Source organism: Podarcis cretensis (genome assembly GCF_951804945.1).
Source record: "Podarcis cretensis genome assembly, chromosome: 8".
Lineage (NCBI taxonomy): Eukaryota > Metazoa > Chordata > Lepidosauria > Squamata > Lacertidae > Podarcis > Podarcis cretensis.
The window spans coordinates 27,077,000-27,094,593 of NC_137177.1; the positions used below are offsets into that span (position 1 = coordinate 27,077,000).

The 17,594-nt window shown below is 46.5% G+C and overlaps 1 protein-coding gene across 3 annotated transcripts in view; it reads right to left on the reverse strand.

The window, feature by feature from the left end:
• The window catches only part of FGR (FGR proto-oncogene, Src family tyrosine kinase), a 61,136-nt gene extending 43,915 nt beyond the window's left edge, over positions 1–17,221 (reverse strand). For 2 of the 3 annotated variants that reach the window (XM_079986117.1, XM_079986115.1), the window contains exon 1: positions 16,842–17,221. The gene's annotated coding sequence lies outside the window, so the exon portion shown is untranslated. Of the gene's footprint in view, positions 1–13,297; positions 13,319–16,841 lie in introns of those variants that run through there. The other variant, XM_079986116.1, reaches the window with a different exon arrangement.
• Between the last annotated feature and the right edge of the window lie 373 nt (positions 17,222–17,594).

A 17,594-nucleotide genomic window follows, 5' to 3' on the forward strand; every position in this document is an offset into this window, starting at 1 on the left:
AGGGGAAATGGGAATAGAGGGCAGGGTCCATCGTGGGAGAGAATCTCCTCTCAAGGGCCCCCGAAATGGGGAACCTCTTTCAGCTCCTCGAGGGCCACATTCCCTCCTAGGCAACCATCTGGGGAGCCAGTGGGCAAGGCCAGAGGCAAAAATGAGCAGAATAACCAATGAGAACCCTGCCTTGGTAGAGCAGACTAGCTTCTACACAAACCTTCACGGTCCCTTCCCCATCCAGGCAAACAAGAGGCATTGTTCTCAGAGTCCAGTGACACAGCCAGGCAGGAAGACTCCAGAGGGCGGCAAAGCAGGTCTGGTAAGGGGCGTGACCTAGGAAGAGTCCCAAGGGCCAGATGGAAAGGCCCGGAGGGCCACGTATGACCAACAAGCCTGAGGTTCCCCCGCCCTGGTCTAACCCTCCAGTAAGAATTGTCTGTGATCTGATGCAACCCAGGAGGTGCCTCTTAAGGAGGCGTGGGAACAGGAGCCTGGTTTGAGCAGAGTGGGAGGGTCAGGACAAAATGCTCTTCACACTTCTGAAGGCACACTGAAGTCTAGCTATGCTCTGTGCCATAGACTGTATTCTGCAAGACACATGAATTGCCTTAATTATGGGAAATAGAAGAATCTGGGACTTTCCAGGGTTTCACATATATGGCAAGAAGCAAAAAGAAAGGAAGCAACATCATTTTAGTCAGGGAAGGTTATGACAGGAAGAAATGGCTTGGGTCACCTAGTTGTGCAACCTCACCCCTGGAACCCACACCGATTTGGCCCTGGTGTTTTCTAACCATAATCGTCACTCCATTTCCAGTGTACTATTTCAATCCTGCCACTGTTCACCTGAGGGTTAGAAACTTCCTTTAAATTATAAAACAACACTTTGCCAGAAGCTCATCTCTGGAGTGTGCACTGTGACCAGTTATCTATTACTTGCAATGAGGCATTCGGGTGTCCTGAATGCACCAGTGGAAACTCAGAAGCTGCAGACACACCATACATTTACAGCTGCACCTCCCAAGAATCATAGAATCATAAATCCAGGAACTGTAGTTTGTTAAGGGTGCTGGGAAATGTAGCTCTGTGAGTGGTAAACTAAAGTTCCCAGGATTCTCTACCTGCACTCTAAATGTACTTTAAATGTACAGTGTATATGCAGCCTATATTTAATCTTGGAGGGTTTCCTGGCCCCCGTTCACCTAATTACGTATAGGGCTCTAAATCCATGGCGACTCACATCACAATCTACAAGCTTATAAAAAGTGCCACAAAGCATTTAATTTTTTTCAGGTGGTATCTGTTTCGCAGCTCAGGTCAGGAAGTTATCATCTTCCATGTCAGATTAGCCACATCTGTGACCTCTGTGACCTTGCATTCTGTTTTCTCTCTTAAGCCCCACCTGATGCCCTCCAGATGTTTTGACTGCAACTCAGTCGGCACGTCTGTTTGGCAAAGGCTGCTTCAACCTGCCAGGCCAACATCTGTCGTTTGACAGGTGGTGGTCCTGCCTACCTGTCAGAGTTGGCCTGCAGGGGTAGGTGAAGCTGACGCCAGCAGGATTGCACTCTCTACTCACCAGCTGGTGGGTGCAATTCTGCTGACTGCAGGAGTCTGCTTTGCCAGCTTGCTCCCCCAGGACTCCAGAAGGATCAAACCCCACCCACCAGCCAATGCCACCAGTGAAAGCAGCTGGTGGAGTGATGGGCGTGGTTTGGGGAAATGGCCTGGCAGGCCATGACTGGCCAGAGGTTGCCCACCAATGATCTGGTCCAACACCCAGTTCAGTGCAAGACATTTGCAGTTACTGATGAGCACCCAGCGGTTGGCGAAGGAGAGCCAACCACCGCCCAAGACGATTTTGTTCCACGACAGACAACTCTTACCACTAAGAGGTTCCTCCAGATATTTAGCCAAAACCTGCTGCTTTGCCATTTCTATCCTTAAACTGCAATCCTTACAGCCGCTTACCTAGGAGTAATCACCACTGAACCCAATGGTACTGTGTAGACATAATCTGTTTTCATTTTAAATAAATTTCTATTCCACCTTTTGAACAAAGCTTCCAAAGTAGTAAACATTTCAGATACAGTGGTACCTCAGGTTACATACACTTCAGGTTACAGACTCCGTTAACCCAGAAATAGTGCCTCGGGTTAAGAACTTTGCTTCAAGATGAGAACAGAAATCATGCTCCGGCAGCGTGGCAGCAACAGGAGCCCCATTAGCTAAAGTGGTGCTTCTGGTTAAGAACAGTTTCAGGTTAAGAACAGACCTCAAGAACGAATTAAGTTCTTAACCCGAGGTACCACTGTACAACAAATTAACACTAGAGCTAAAATAATAAGATAGAAGCGCGCGCACACAGACACACACACAACAGAAGTAGTAATAAATTGGGGATGGAGTAGAAGTTTGTTTGGATCACATTTTGAAGTGAACCAACCAAGCTTGTACATAGATTGGAGCGTAGCTGCCAAACAGATTCTTTGAATTTTCCTAAATGAGTTCAGTTCAAAAATGCACACCAAAGAAGCCTATTTTATGGGGGCAAACGCATCGGAAAGCATTCATAAAGTGTGTTTTAGATTAAGAATATACATGGTTCAAATGCAATTTCTTTCCCCTCATGCTTTTAGGGGGGAAATCTGTCCAAATGAGATGGAACAAACTCACAACTGGGTGCATGTGAAACTGACAAAGTGGAAATGGGCTGAGCTGACCATCCTTAGCAATAAAAAAATAATCATCCACTAAAAGCTAAGGGAAATAACATTTGTCTTCATGTGGTGCTAAAAAGCTAGCGAAGCAGATGCCAGACAAGTGTTTCTGGGGAGAGTACAGTATTCCACTAGCAGGGAATGAAGCTCCTGGACCAGGGGCACCCATGGTCTGCAGAGCACAGTCTGGGAACCCCTGCTCCAAACAGGAGATTCATAGGAAGGAAGCAGTGGGTGACAGGCAATCAGTGGCCAGACTATGCACAGATTATGCCATAACCCTTTATAAATGCACATTTTCATTTTTTAAAAACCTTATACCCGCAGCACCATCTGTATCCAGATTAAGCAGGAATGTAGAATGCTGAGATAGATACCACATCCTCCTCCACTAAACATGAACTTGAAAGACTTCTTGGGGGAGCTCTCTGGTACTTTCCCAGCAACATTTAGCCAGAGATTGCCACAGTTGTGACGTGACAGCCGTCATGAGGGTGTCCAAAGGAGAAGGCGCTAAGCAAGCATTTTCCGTTTGCTGGGTTAGGGCGAGAAAGCAAGAGGTTCACGAAGAGGAAACATCATCCCCAAGGCTGCATGAGTCAGTGGCCGGGCTGTGAAGAGGATCACTCCACCTCTGAGAACATGTTGCCTCTCTCCATAGCTTCCTGCGCGATGGAACATTTGGGAGTCACCCAGAGCAGAACGATGCATCCAGCAGAAACCGTGGCAAATAGCCAGGTCTGCTTTATCAAGAAGCCAAGTGAATCTGCTGTTTAGGAAAACACATTCCAGAGCGCTATGGCAGGGAGGAAGCACCCGGAAAGCCATGCTAATCTATTTTAAAGCACCAAAAGGTCTATTGGATCCCTTTCTGCCTTCTACATGCTCTTTCTGTAGAAGAGGGCACTTCAGCAGGTATCATGCTATTAAACATGCAAGAGCCCTATCTTCTTCTTTTTGCATCTGGCCACACATACCTTTGATGCCCAGGTGCTGCTGAGGCCAATCAACAAGGTGGGGTTGTCTCCATCAAGTCTGTCTCATGAGCTTCACAGCCATTGACTTGGCTGGCTGACACAGTGTCAGCTCCTGACCTAGAGAGGGCTCTTTGTACCTTTAAATATGGTGTTGAATATTCCACCAGCATAGATGGCTTCTCCTGTCATAGGAACATAGGAAACTGACTTATACTGTATCAGACCGTTGCTCCACCCAGCTCAGTATTGTCTACTCCAGGGGTCAGCAACCTTTTTCAGCAGGGGGCTGGTCCACTGTCCCTCAGACCTTGTGGGAGGGCTGGACTATATTTTTTTTTGGGGGGGGGGGATAATGAATGAATTCCTATGCCCCACAAATAACCCAGAGATGCATTTTAAATAAAAGGACACATTCTACTCATGTAAAAACATGCTGATTCCCAGACCACCCATGGGCCGGATTTAGAAGGCGACTGGGCCAGATCCGGCCCTCGGGCCTTAGTTTGCCTACCCATGGTCTACACTGACTGGCAGTCTCTCTCCAGGGTTTCAGAGAAGGGGTATTCCCAGCTCTACTTGAAGATACCCCCGATTGAACCATAGATCATTTGCATGCACTGCCCCTTCTGCCACTGCCCCTTCCTACTGCAGGAGATTAATATTTTCGCTGGTGCCCCAACACTAATGTGATGTTCTATCAGCTGGAACATAAGAAGAGCCTCCATGATCAGGTGAAAGACCTATCTAGTTTAGCATCTTGGACTAGACCGATGCCTACAAGAAGCCCACAAGAAGGCCTTAACACAACAGCCCTCTCCCACCTTGTGATTCCAAGCAACTGGCTTTCTAAGGCATTTTGCCTCTGACAGTGGAGGTAGAAAGGAAGCACAAGAATCAGTAGCAGAGCTCAAGATTTGCATGCAGAAGGTTCCCAGTTCAATCCCTGGCATCTCCAGGCTGAGCTGGATACTTCTCAGAACCCCTGCACAACCACACTGGCAGTCTGTGTTAATACCAAGTTCCTCAAACCAGCGTTTTGAGTTGGTATTATAAGGCAACGTCCTATGTTCCTAAGAATGATGGCAATGCAAAGCAGGGGGGAGCTTGTAGTCTTCTGCACAAGGAGCCCACTCCCAATAGCAGGTACAGTGGAACCTCAGTTGTCGAACGTAATCTGTTCCAGAAGACCTTTCGACTTCTGAAATGTGAGACAACCAAGGCGCAATGGGTGGTCAGCAATTCCAATGGGGAAAAAGGGAGAAACGCTACAATTCGAAAAATTGCAGAAGAGGCTAAAGCTACGGCTGAAAATACACAGGAAAGATTACTATCAGTTTGCAAGAAGTTGGACCAACATGAGGCGGCCCTGTCTTTGTGGGAGATGCAGAGGAAAGAGAGGAATTTGAAATTTAGGCTGGTCCCTGAAAGTGAAGGGGACAACCTAGTGGACTTTCTCACAAAAGAGTTATCAGAATTTTGGCAGGTAAATTCAGAGGGAGATGATTTCAAGATAACAACCGCCTTCAGATTGGGCAGAAGGGAAGGCAGGAAGATTCCAAGGGATTGTCTGATAACTCTGAGATCCAAAGAGGAAAGAGATAAAATTTTAAACTTACATTACCAGAGAACTCTTCAGATTGGAAATGCTTCTGTTCAAATTTACAAGGATATCCCAAAATACATTCTGGAGGTAAGAACTTATTTTAAGAATCTGGTTGACCTGCTGAAGAAGAACAACATACCTTTCAGGTGGGAATTTCCACAAGGCTTGTCTTTTAATTACAAAGGAAAAAAAGTCAAAATAAGAACAGTGCAAGATAAAGAACGATTCCTAGACAGAAACGAGGAGGACCTTGTGAAAGGAGCCCTTGACTTGACCTCTGATGCAGACCTTGGAAACTTGACATTTGGACTGAAATCACCTTTGGAGGAAGACCAGCTGCAGGGAGCAGCTGGAGGCAACTAACCAATAATGTCTCTGCAATTTTTAACCTGGAACTGTAATGGGCTCAACCTTCCCAGAAAAAGGCGTGAGGTTTTTCATATTTTGAAAAGAGAACAATTGGATTTGATATGTTTACAAGAAACTCACATAACAAGGGCACATAGAAGATTACTTATAAATAAAAGATTAGGACAGGAATTTATTTCATCAGATAAAGTCAAGAAAAGAGGAGTGGTGATCTATGCAAAGGAAAAATTGGCCCCAAAATTGATCTTTAAAGATGAACATGGAAGAATTTTGGCAATTGAGATACAAATCCAAGGAGAAAAAATCTTGATAGTTGGCATATATGCACCTAATGAAGGGAAGGCAGAATTTTACAAGAAACTGCATGAGACATTAACGGATTATTTGGATCATAAGGTGATTTTACTAGGAGATATGAATGGCGTGGTCTCGACAAACATGGATAAAGCACAAAGACAGGTGGTCTCTAAGGGTGGGAGACTACCTAAGACCTTCTTTGAAATGACTGAAAACATGGACCTGATTGATATCTGGAGAACAAGAAACCCTCTTGAGAGAGAGGGAACATTCTTTTCAGAGGCACAAATGACATGGACAAGAATAGATCAAATATGGATTACTAGTGGAATGGCTCCAAGGATAAAAAAGGTGGAAATCTGCCCAAAGACATGCTCCGACCATAATGCAGTGAAGATGGAAATGAAACTAACGACAGCTGGATCCTTCAGATGGAGAATGAATGACACCCTATTCAGAGATGTGGAGATCTACAAAAAGGCCCAAAAAACCTTGAAGGACTACTTTGAGATAAATCTGAGGACAGATGTTGAGAAAAGAGTGATCTGGGACGCAAGTAAGGCCGTGATGCGAGGTTTTCTGATACAACAGAACTCTTTAAAGAGAAAGAAACAAAATGAAAGGAAGGATAAGATTTTGGAAAAAATAAAAGGAGAAAAGAAACTGAGGTCGAAACCAAAGTCTCATGAGATTCTGAGAGAAATTAAGTTTTATCAGATGCAATATATGGAATTGATGAACCAGGAGATAGAATGGAAAATTAAGCAAATGAGACAGAGGACATTTGAATCAGCGGATAAATGTGGGAAACTTCTAGCATGGCAACTGAAGAAGAGACAGAAATTAAATACAGTCACAAGTTTGGAGGTGGATGGAAAGAACATTTTTAAACTAAATGAGATTAGTAATTGCTTTCAGAGTTATTTCAGGAGATTATATTCACAAGGGCCGGAAAATGAAGGAGACATGGAAGATTTTCTTAAGAAATATGGATTACAAAAAATTTCGCAACAAAGTAGGTTGATTTTAAATGAGAAAATAACAGACCAAGAAGTGGAGGGTGCCATTCGAAACATGCAACTAGGGAAATCTCCAGGACCAGACGGACTAACCTCCAGATATTATAAAGCATTGAAAGAATGGTTAATACAGCCACTTAAGGAGGTTTGTAATGAAATATTAGAGGGGGAAAAGGCACCTGAATCGTGGAAAGAAGCTTTTATCACACTTATACCAAAGACTGAAACTGAAAAAAACCAGATCAAGAACTACCGCCCTATATCATTACTTAATGTGGATTACAAAATATTTGCTGACATTTTAGCAAAAAGACTGAAGAGGGTGTTAATGGAGGAGATTCATAAGGACCAGGCAGGCTTTCTCCCAGGAAGACACTTATCAGATAATGTAAGGAACATAATTGATATTATGGAACTGCTAACTGTAAATATTAACACGAAGGCAGTCCTGATTTTTGTGGATGCGGAGAAAGCTTTTGATAATATTTCTTGGAAGTTCATGAAGAAGAATCTCCATGGGATGGGGGTAGGCCAAAGGTTTGAAAATGGTATAAGTGCAATATATTCTGAACAAAAGGCTAAGTTAATTGTAAATAATGTGGTTACTGATGAACTATCCATAGAAAAAGGGACACGGCAGGGGTGCCCGATATCCCCATTACTTTTTATATCAGTCCTGGAGGTTTTGTTGAACATGATCAGGGGGGACCAGCTGATAAAAGAAGTTCAGGTCAGAGCTAAACATTATAAATTGAAGGCATTTGCAGATGACCTAGTATTGACGTTACAAGAGCCAGACACTAGTACAAAAAGAGTTTTAGAGTTAATTCAATTCTTTGGCCAGGTGGCAGGATTCAAGCTGAATAAACAAAAAACTAAAGTTCTGGAAAAAAACTTAACAAATGTTGAAAGAGAGAGATTCCAAAATGAAACTGGGTTAATGGTGGCAAAGAAAGTAAAATATTTGGGGATTAACATGACATCTAAAAATGTGAATTTATTTAAGGATAATTATGACAAATGTTGGACAGAGGTAAAGAAAGATCTAGAAATATGGTCGAATTTGAAGCTTTCCTTGTTAGGCCGAATTGCAGTGATTAAAATGAATGTATTGCCTAGAATGTTATTTTTGTTTCAGACATTACAAATTGTGGATAAACTGGATTGCTTCAAGAAGTGGCAGAAAGATATATCTAAATTTATCTGGCAGGGCAAAAAGCCCAGAATAAAATTTAAGATACTTACTGACGTTAAAGAAAGAGGGGGGTTTGCCCTGCCGGATTTGAGACTGTACTATGAATCGGCAGCTTTCTGCTGGTTGAAAGATTGGCTACTTCTTGAGAATGCAGATATTCTGGATTTGGAAGGATTTGATAATAGGTTTGGTTGGCATGCATATTTATGGTACGACAAGGTTAAAGTTCATAAGGGTTTTAAAAACCATATTGTTAGGAAAGCATTATATAATGTTTGGATTCGGTACAAGGATTTGTTGGAAAATAAAACTCCTAGGTGGTTATCACCTATGGAGGCTAAGGAGGTGAAGAAACTGAATATGGAATCCAAATGGCCAAAATACTCTGAAATTTTAGAACAAGAAAGCGGTGAATTTAAACTACAGAGTTTTGAGAAATTAAAGCCCAAGGTGCGAGATTGGCTTCATTATTATCAAATAATGGAAACTTTTAAACAAGACAGGAAAATTGGCTTCCAGGTGGAGAAATCGAAATTGGAAACAGAATTGTTAGAACCCAATACTAAGAATGTATCAAGAATGTATAATTTGTTGCTGAAGTGGAATACAATAGATGAGACAGTTAAATCAGCTATGATTAAATGGGCACAGGACGTTGGACATGACATTATGTTTGCTGACTGGGAACAGTTATGGACCACCGGTATTAAATTCACGGCATGTAATGCCCTAAGAGAAAATATTATGAAAATGATTTACAGGTGGTACATGACCCCAGTTAAGCTTGCGAAGATTTATCATCTGCCCAATAATAAATGTTGGAAATGTAATGAGACTGAAGGAACCTTCTTTCACCTTTGGTGGACCTGCCCAAAGATTAAAGCCTTTTGGGAAATGATTTACAATGAAATTAAGAAGGTACTTAAATGTACTTTTCACAAGAAACCAGAGGCATTCCTCTTGGGCATGGTCAGCCAATTGGTGTTAAGGAAGGATAGGACTTTTTTTATGTACGCCACTACAGCAGCAAGGATTCTTCTAGCAAAGTATTGGAAGACACAAGAACTCCCCACACTGGAAGAATGGCAGACGAAAGTGATTGACTTTATGGGACTGGCAGAAATGACTGGCAGAATCCGTGACCAAGAGAAGGAGACGGTGGAGGAAGACTGGAAGAAGTTCAAAGCTTATCTAAAGAACTGTTATAATATTGAAGAGTGCTAAAATGTCAAGGGGAAGGAAGATGCAGAATTGCAGCTGAAAATGTTATTTAAGGTGAAATTGAGAAAGATAACAAATTTAAATTTAATTGGCTAAAAGGGTTGCTGAAAAACTGTAAAATAAGGATGCAAAAAAGGTGAGGTATGGGGAAGTCCAAGAAAGGAGGCTTATGAAAATGAGGTTAAGAATTTATATTTGTGTGTTTGTTTGTATTGGTGGATGTTTTTATGTCGTTGTTATTGTTTTGTTTTAAAATTGGAATACTAATAAAAATTATTATAAAAAAAAAGGGAAAAAGGGAGAAACGCGCCTTGGAAGCCGTTCAACTTCCGAAGTGCGTTCGGAAATAGAAGCATTCACTTCCAGGTTTTCAGCATTCAGGTTCCGAATCGTTTGGCTTCCGAGACGCTCAAAAACAAAGGTTCCACTGTATTTGCACTATTACTTGTTTCATTTACATCCTGCATTACAGGAGGGTAGGTGTCAGTTAACATTAAGGAAAAGTTCTTGAACGGATGGGCATTTTGGGCATGGAACCAATTACCTAGAAGGGAGGCCTTCAAGCAAAAGCAAATAGCCCTCTCCTGCTGGGGATGCTCTATTGGGGATGCTCTGGGGATTTCTTGCATCAAATCAAAGCTAGACTAGATGCCGCATATAGCTCCTCCCGGTTCTGTGATTATATCAATTAAAGCAGGCATAGCCAGCATGGTGCCCTCCAAATATTGTTGGACTGGAGCTCCCATCAACCCCAGCAACTGGCTATGCTGGATGGGAGTTGAAGGCCAACAACATCTGGGTGGTGCCATACTAGATACTCCTGAATTAAACAGTCAACATGGTTTTGCTCAGTGCTGCAGAATGGAGGCACTGGGCAACCTGGATACACAGAGAGAGAGAGAGAGCACAATACTCCAGGGGGCAGATTAAAGCTTTTGAGAACTTGGTCTGAAAGAATGCAAAATGCCTCCGTTGTAGCCCAGCACTGACTGGATGAAGACAATAAGCACCACAGCACACTTTGCATGCTGAAAATGCTACTGAAAAATAAACTGCCATACATTGTGCAGCTCCAGATACAGAAGCACAAGGTTACACAATAGAGAGTAGATGAACATTCTTTCCTTGTTCCATTCAAATTTCTACTTGCCCACACTTCCCAGATGCCATTGAAAACCTTGAATAGGCAGAGGGATGTCTTGGGGAGGAGAGGGAATTGCGGGGGCTGCTTCGTATGCTGCTACATCTTGTACTTGGTGATTTCCTGAGTACAAACTGCATGTGCATGGTGGCGTTTCTGAATGGCTCACATATGTTTAAACAGAGGCTTCAACCCTGCAGAATAGGTGCCAGTGGGAAGGTGGGGAGGGGTGCAGATCATGAGGGTTTTCTAGGCAAAACCCTCCACTGAAACACGTGTGAGCTGTTAATAAAATGGCATGGTGGTGTTTGCTTGGCCGTGCAGGTTAAGAACATGAGATGAGCCTGCTGGATCAAGCCAAAGGTGCACCCTGTTCTCACAGTGGCCAACAAGACGCTTATGGGAAGCCCACAAACCAGAAATGAGTGCAGCAGGCTCTCGGCCTCTGACCATAGAAGGACAGCACAGCCATCCTGGCTAGGAACCGTCAATAGCCATGTCCTCCGTTAATTTGTCTAATCCTTTGTTCAAGCCATTCAAGTTGGTGGCCATCAATGCCACCTGGGAAAGTGAGTTCCATAGTTTAAAGTACAAGCGGCACGAAGAAGTTCTTTCTTTTATCTGGATCTTCCAGCGTTCAGCTTCATTGGATGACATAAGTTCTAGTGTCATGCGAAAGGCAGGAAAAGTTTCCTCTATCCACTTTCTCCACACACGGTGCATAATCTAATAATCTTACACTGTGTCACCTCTTACTCGCTTTTTCTCTATCAGGTTGTGCGCAGAAACTGATTCCACACAAGGAGAAGGGGGCGACAGAGGACGAGATGGTTGGATAGTGTTTTCGTGGTTACCAGCATGAGTCTGACCAAGCTGCGGGGGGCAGTGGAGGACAGGAGTGCCTGGCGTTCTCTGGTCCATGGGGTCACGAAGAGTCGGACACGACTAAATGACTAAACAACAACAACAAGTTTTATGCTCCCAGATGCACTCATTTCATAGGATGGGTTCCAGCACAGGTGTGCTTGCTTCTTAAATCTCACAATGTGGCCTCTTCCACATTATTAATGTTTGCATGCTCTCTTTATGTATTAAAATATTTTTTTTCTTCTTTTTCCAGGCAGCAAACAAGAAATCTTGTGTTGGCTTGTCCATTAGGATGATGAGCAACTGCCCCACCAACCTCTGTCTGCCCCTTCTTTTGAAGAGCCACTTTCCTCTTCCTTGGTCTCTGTGTTGCCCTTGTAAAATTCAGCAGGGAAGAGGATGGAGGCGGAACTAGGATTAGTTGCCTCTGTCTGTTGTGGGTTCTGGCTCCTCCCAATCAGGCTCTGGCTCCGCCTCCCCTGGGCTCCCTGCATTCTGCCCTGCCAGTACTAATGGGCACGAACCACCATTGTCAGAGGGCCCATGTGAACATGTGGTTGAACTAAAAGGGGTGTGGCTCCCCCACCTCCAACAGGCTGCTTCGAGGGGAACAAATTGCATGAAGGAGGTTTCTGAAATTAGCACAGGGACCAGAGGTTGATTCTCCCACCCTCAACCAACTCTAACACAAAAGATTATCCTCCAACTGCTTTCACACATTTGCTGCAGTCCAGTCCAAAACTCTGGTCATCCCAAATGCACAGGCAACCCAAGAGTTCTATCATTCTGGGTATGCACAGCCAATGACTGTTGCCATGACAGTTAGTCATATACTTCCACATCTGGGGCAACCGACCTCCCAGTTACTAGAGACAGACTTTTAAAGTAAATCAGGCATGTCCAAAGTCCATTTTGGGGGCCTAATCCGGCCCACTGGTCGATTTAATCTGGCCCCCGTTGCAGTATATGTCCTGGGGTAAAAAAAAAAGCTCAACAACTTTGGTCGCCCCTCATGCATGTTCACTTCATCAAATCTGGCCCTCTTTGAAAACAAGTTTGGGCACCCCAGAAGTAGACTGTGATCCAATACAGACAAACAACTTTTCAGCTCCTGAAGACACACCCATTTCAGCAAGCATTCCCCTGAAGTGAACTTGGGATTTTATAGTTTTGACTGCTTTCAATTGTTAAGCTCTTTTAATCTGTTTTATTGTGTATTTTAGTTAAGGGTGCTTTAAAATTATTGTGTACTTTAACTGTGGATTGGTTTTGTAGTTGTAAACCACTTAGGAGCTATATTATCATAAAAGTGGTACATAAATTAAACAACAATAATAATCCCCTTGTAACAACATAACTTGAATATTATGCTCCCCTATATCCTATCTGACAGTGCAATAAATTTTGGGTTGGGGCACACTTGTCTTTTCAATCACAGTGCAGTTGCTTTAGAGCTAAGCCAAATATGTAGAACATAGCAAGCTGACATCTACCAGACCAAGACCACTGGTCCCTCTAGTGCAGCGAAGTCTACACTAGGGATGGGGAACATGTGGCTCACCAGATGTTGCTGAACTCCCCAGCTCCCAACATCCCCATCCATTACATACACTCTCTGGGGCTGAAATGACCTGAAGTCCTACAACAGATGGAGGACCGCTTGAGAATTTTTCCTAGGCCTGCCTGGAGATGCTGCAGACTGAATGCTGGCTTCATCCCCAGCATCTCCAAGAATGGCTAGAAGAACACCTGTCTGGAGAGCTGCTGCCAGTGAGTATAGATCAGGGGTGGGAAACTTCAGGTCAGGGAGCCAAATGCAGCCCTTCAACCCTCTCTGTCTGGCCCTCAGGACTCCTCAGTCTACACCCACTTTCACGACACACCCCTCACTCACCTTACATAGCTCAGTCAGTAGAGCATGAGACTTAATCTCAGGGTCGAGAATTCGAGCCCCATGTTGGGCAAAAGATTCTTGCATGCAGGGAGTAAGCTAGATGACCCTTCCATCTCTATGATTCTTTGATTCTGTTATTCACACCCTATGTGAATGTTTTTGCCTGGCTGCAACTCTGATAGTGCTTCTTGCTTCATTGGATGGAGGCTGTGTGAATGTGTGTCAAGTTAGTCATGTGTACAAAATTTGCATTCATTGCTCCACCCACTTTTGCCACCAGCCTCGCGCAACAGTGACACATTTCCCAGGAGGGAATGTGGCCCTTTGGCTGAAAAAAAGTACGAACTTAGAAGGACCAATGGCCTGACTCAGTGTGAGGCAGCCTGCCTTCTTCCGGTGCTCTCGCTACATTGCTGAGACCTTCTGCATGCAAAGCATGTGCTCTCCCACTCAGCTGCAGCCCCTCCCTTGCAGGGACTGTCCTTCTGAAACCTGATAAAAATACTCTCTCTGCAAAGTGACCCAGAGGAAGGCGCACATGCGAGCGAGCGCACACACAGAGGAAAGAGAAATGTTCATTTCTGCGCAGGAGTAGTCATAGTAACCCTTTCCCCATAAACCCTATCATCTCCCCCCAGCTCAACCTCTGGCTGAGAAAAGCAGGACTTCCGCCGGAAGGAAATGCCAATTCCCGGATCTGTGAGTGCTGGATGAGAGGCGGAAACTGTTGGTCACATTCTGGGAGAAACCCCCAGTTTTGGGAAGAAGACAGGCATTTTTTCTCTCATTTTTTCTTTTAAAAGAAGAACAATGCAGGAGAGAAACCAAGGACACAAGTGGGGTGGGCCATTCCAAGAGAGAAGGAAACAAGCTGTTTCCCTCAGCGGCTCTCTCACCATAACTCTGAGCCTCCGGAATGTGTGCTGAGGCCTGGTCGCCATGCGCATGGTTAGAAGGGGGAAGCCTGGCAGTAGGGCAGTGCTGGGGAACCCGGATCTGTGGGTCAAGTGCACCTTCCAGGTCTATCTAACCCTCAGGACTCTCCCCAGGCCACTTCACCCACCCATCCACCCTGCCTCAGCCCTCAACAATCCTGCGCCACACCTTCCTTGAGTGCTTTTACCTGCCTAGATAATGCCTCTTGCTTGCCCAGATGGGCAACAGAGAGGGGTGCATGAATGTGTGTAAAAAGTCAGCCTATGGTACTAGGGCTGTCTTAACCATATGCGGCACCAGGGTGCAAAGATCCACCCAGTGGCCCCCCAGGTTGCCCAGTGCCAGGCATGCAGGAGGGCGGAGCCAGCCAGCCAACTCAGTGTCTCGCTGGCTCGGTCGCCCCCAAACTCGCAGCACATAACTGCCTGCAGCAAAAGAGCCAGTCGCAGCACTCAAGTCTCAAGTCTCAGGTCCCAGACTCTCAGCCTGGTGCCCCTGAGAGCCTGGCGCCCGGATGCCCTGCGCCCCTGACACCTATGGGTAAGACGGCCCTGTATGGTACATAGCTAACAACCACATTCAATCTTCCGCCCACATCTGCCTCTGGCCCCGTCCACCGCTGCTGACATCTTGCGGCCTCCAGGAGGTTGCCTAGCACGAAATGCGGTCCTCAGAATGAAAAAGTGGTTCCCCTGTCCCTGAGTCTGGAGGATTTTAGGCAGGGGTGAAACTAAGCTTTGTTTAACGCGAGTCAAAGACCCAGTTTGGCACCCCCCCCTCATGTGCATTTGCGTGCACACACAGAGGCTGGGAGGCTCCATAGTGCCCCTCTGGAGGTTTCCCGCAGGGCAAAAAACCTGGCTAGCCCACCCCCACCCCCGTACCTACAGCTCTGCTTTAGGGCAGAAGTGCGGAGCCCCACTCTGCAGGAGGGCACCCAGAAAGACAGCTGGCTTGCTACATTTTGTAATGTAGCAAGAGGGAGGCATGCTTTGCAAAAGACCACCAAGTCCGGAACCCAAGAGGACCGAAGTTCACTGGTGAGGAATCAGGGCTCCTGCGAGGATGCCGTGGCTGCGACTCCTGCGTGGCACAACTTCTCTTAAGGCGACATTGCCCACGCTCTCTTCACAACATGAGCGAAGAGGGGGCGGGGCTTGGGAAGAATCTTATCAATGGCCAGAGAGCTGGCAGGGGGGTGGGGGAGAAAAGATGGCTTAATTTTACACCCCTCTCAACATCCGATCTGGCAGATAAGCGGACACGGGGGAGGGAAGAGCCGGAGAGGAAAGGGAATTAAGAAAGCATGATCTAAACCATATAGCTCCGGCCGGGGCAAGAAACGCGAGACTGGAGCGGGCAAGGAGAAAGGCAGGCAGGTGGTCCACAGGTGTCTGGTCCAGCGTCAGAAGGGATCCTCGTAGGTCGCCGGCCTTACAACGGTGGGGGGGGGGAGGAGGCGGAGGACACTCCCACGCTACGCACGCACATATACACAAACCGCTTCTCCCCCTGCAGGGCTGGAGCAGCCGGCAACTCACCCCCTTGGCTGTTTGCTGCCGAGCCTTTTGTTGCTTGCTGTGAGGAGGATTTATGGCCCAGGCGTCCCCAGGGAGGAGAAGGCGGTCGGGGGGCGAGGGGGCGTCAGTAGAAAGAAAAAACGTTCCCCACCCTCTCTCCCCAGTTCCCAGTATAAGCAGCCGATTCTGGTCCCGATCTCGGGGCGGGTATCACAAAAGGAGCTTATTGATGCCTCACTCCAGCTGCTGAAATAGGAGGCGGGGGAGAGAGAGGAGAGGACAGTGGTTGCTTCTTTTTGCCTGCACATCGTTGCACGAAACGGGGATGGGTGGGAGGAGGAAACACAGCCGGGGGGGGGCGGAGAGACAAAGGTACATCAACCTGTGCCCATCAAACACACCTCCTTCTCTCTCTCTCTCTTCCTTCTCCTCCCCACCTTCGGCTTGCGCAGTGTGGTTTACCAGGGAGATTGCGAGGGCTCCGGAGAGCGTTACAGCTCCCCATCCATCTTCTCCTCCTCCTCCTCCCACTGACACCACCACACTGCAGTTCCGGGAACGGTGCTGGACCCCGAGAACACCCCCTTCCTCCCCGCCCAATACTCTGGGGGAAGTCACTCCTCTGAGCACCCACACATGCCACCCTCCTCCCCAAACGCTTCCGTACATTTGCCGCCCCCACTAGCCACTCTTCGCCCCCCGATCATTTATTTAGGGACGCGTTTCCTCGCCCCCCAGTCTCCAGCTTCCGCGGCCTGGGCTGCTCTTCTTCTCTTCCTCCTCCTCCTCCTCCTTCCCTCGATGCAGCAACAAGCCACGGAGATGGCGAAGCTACTACAGGAAGGCGACCAGACCCCCTCTTCTCTCTGAATTTCTCATATACATATACACACACACACACACACACACACACATACATATATACATGTATATATACACATACACAGACATATATACAGGAGAGAGGGGTATCCTCCCGCAGAGATCCTAAGCCCCTGACCCCCAACTCCGAGCGCGCATCCACAAAGCCGCGCACCCGCCGCGCCACTCAGCTTCGAAAAGCACCGGAGATCGAGGGCTCGCCTTACCTGGAACTGCTTCGCCCCCTCGTCCAGCTTGCTCGCCCGCCCGCTACGGGTCCCTCTTTGCCCCACTGGCAGGACCAGCGCTGGGGTCGCTTCGCTTTTCCTCCCGGCGCTTCCTCTGCTGGGGTTGCTCCTTCCCTTCCCTAAAAGCGCAGGGAAAGTGGGCTTGGACCAGCCAGAGTACTTCCTGAGCGCGCAGGCATGTGAGTGCGTGCGTGTGTATCTGTATATTCCCCGGACTGACCCTTCAGCTGGTGTAATGCCACGAACAGAAAAGCACCTCCTCTGTTTCCCCACCTTCCTTCTCTCTGCCCTCCCCTTTCTCGCCGAGCAGAAGCTCATTGTAGGAAAGTGGGGGGAGCAGTTCTCTAGCTCGAGCGCCTCTGCTCCAGCGCCACCGCCCCCAATCAGCTGTCAGGGCGGGACCCCCGACTCGCCAGGTCCCACCCATTCATTGATTGCCGGCTTGCTGCTTTCTGGAGGAGGGAAGGAACGGCCAATCAAGGGCTTCTCTCATGGGTGGTTTTTTTTTTTAATAAAAAAAAGGCATGTCATGTTGGTTCAGAAGAGGAAACGTTCCTCCTTTAAAATTATTCTTAGTCTTATTCACTGCCTAACGGTGGGCGAGTGCAGATCCCCATCCTTAGAAGGGCACTTCCGGAATAACTACCTGTGTTCCTACTCTGGAAAAGCCCTAGAACATTTTTTTTTCTGGAGAGGCTTGGTCAATGTGAGTTAGGCAATAACTATGGCACA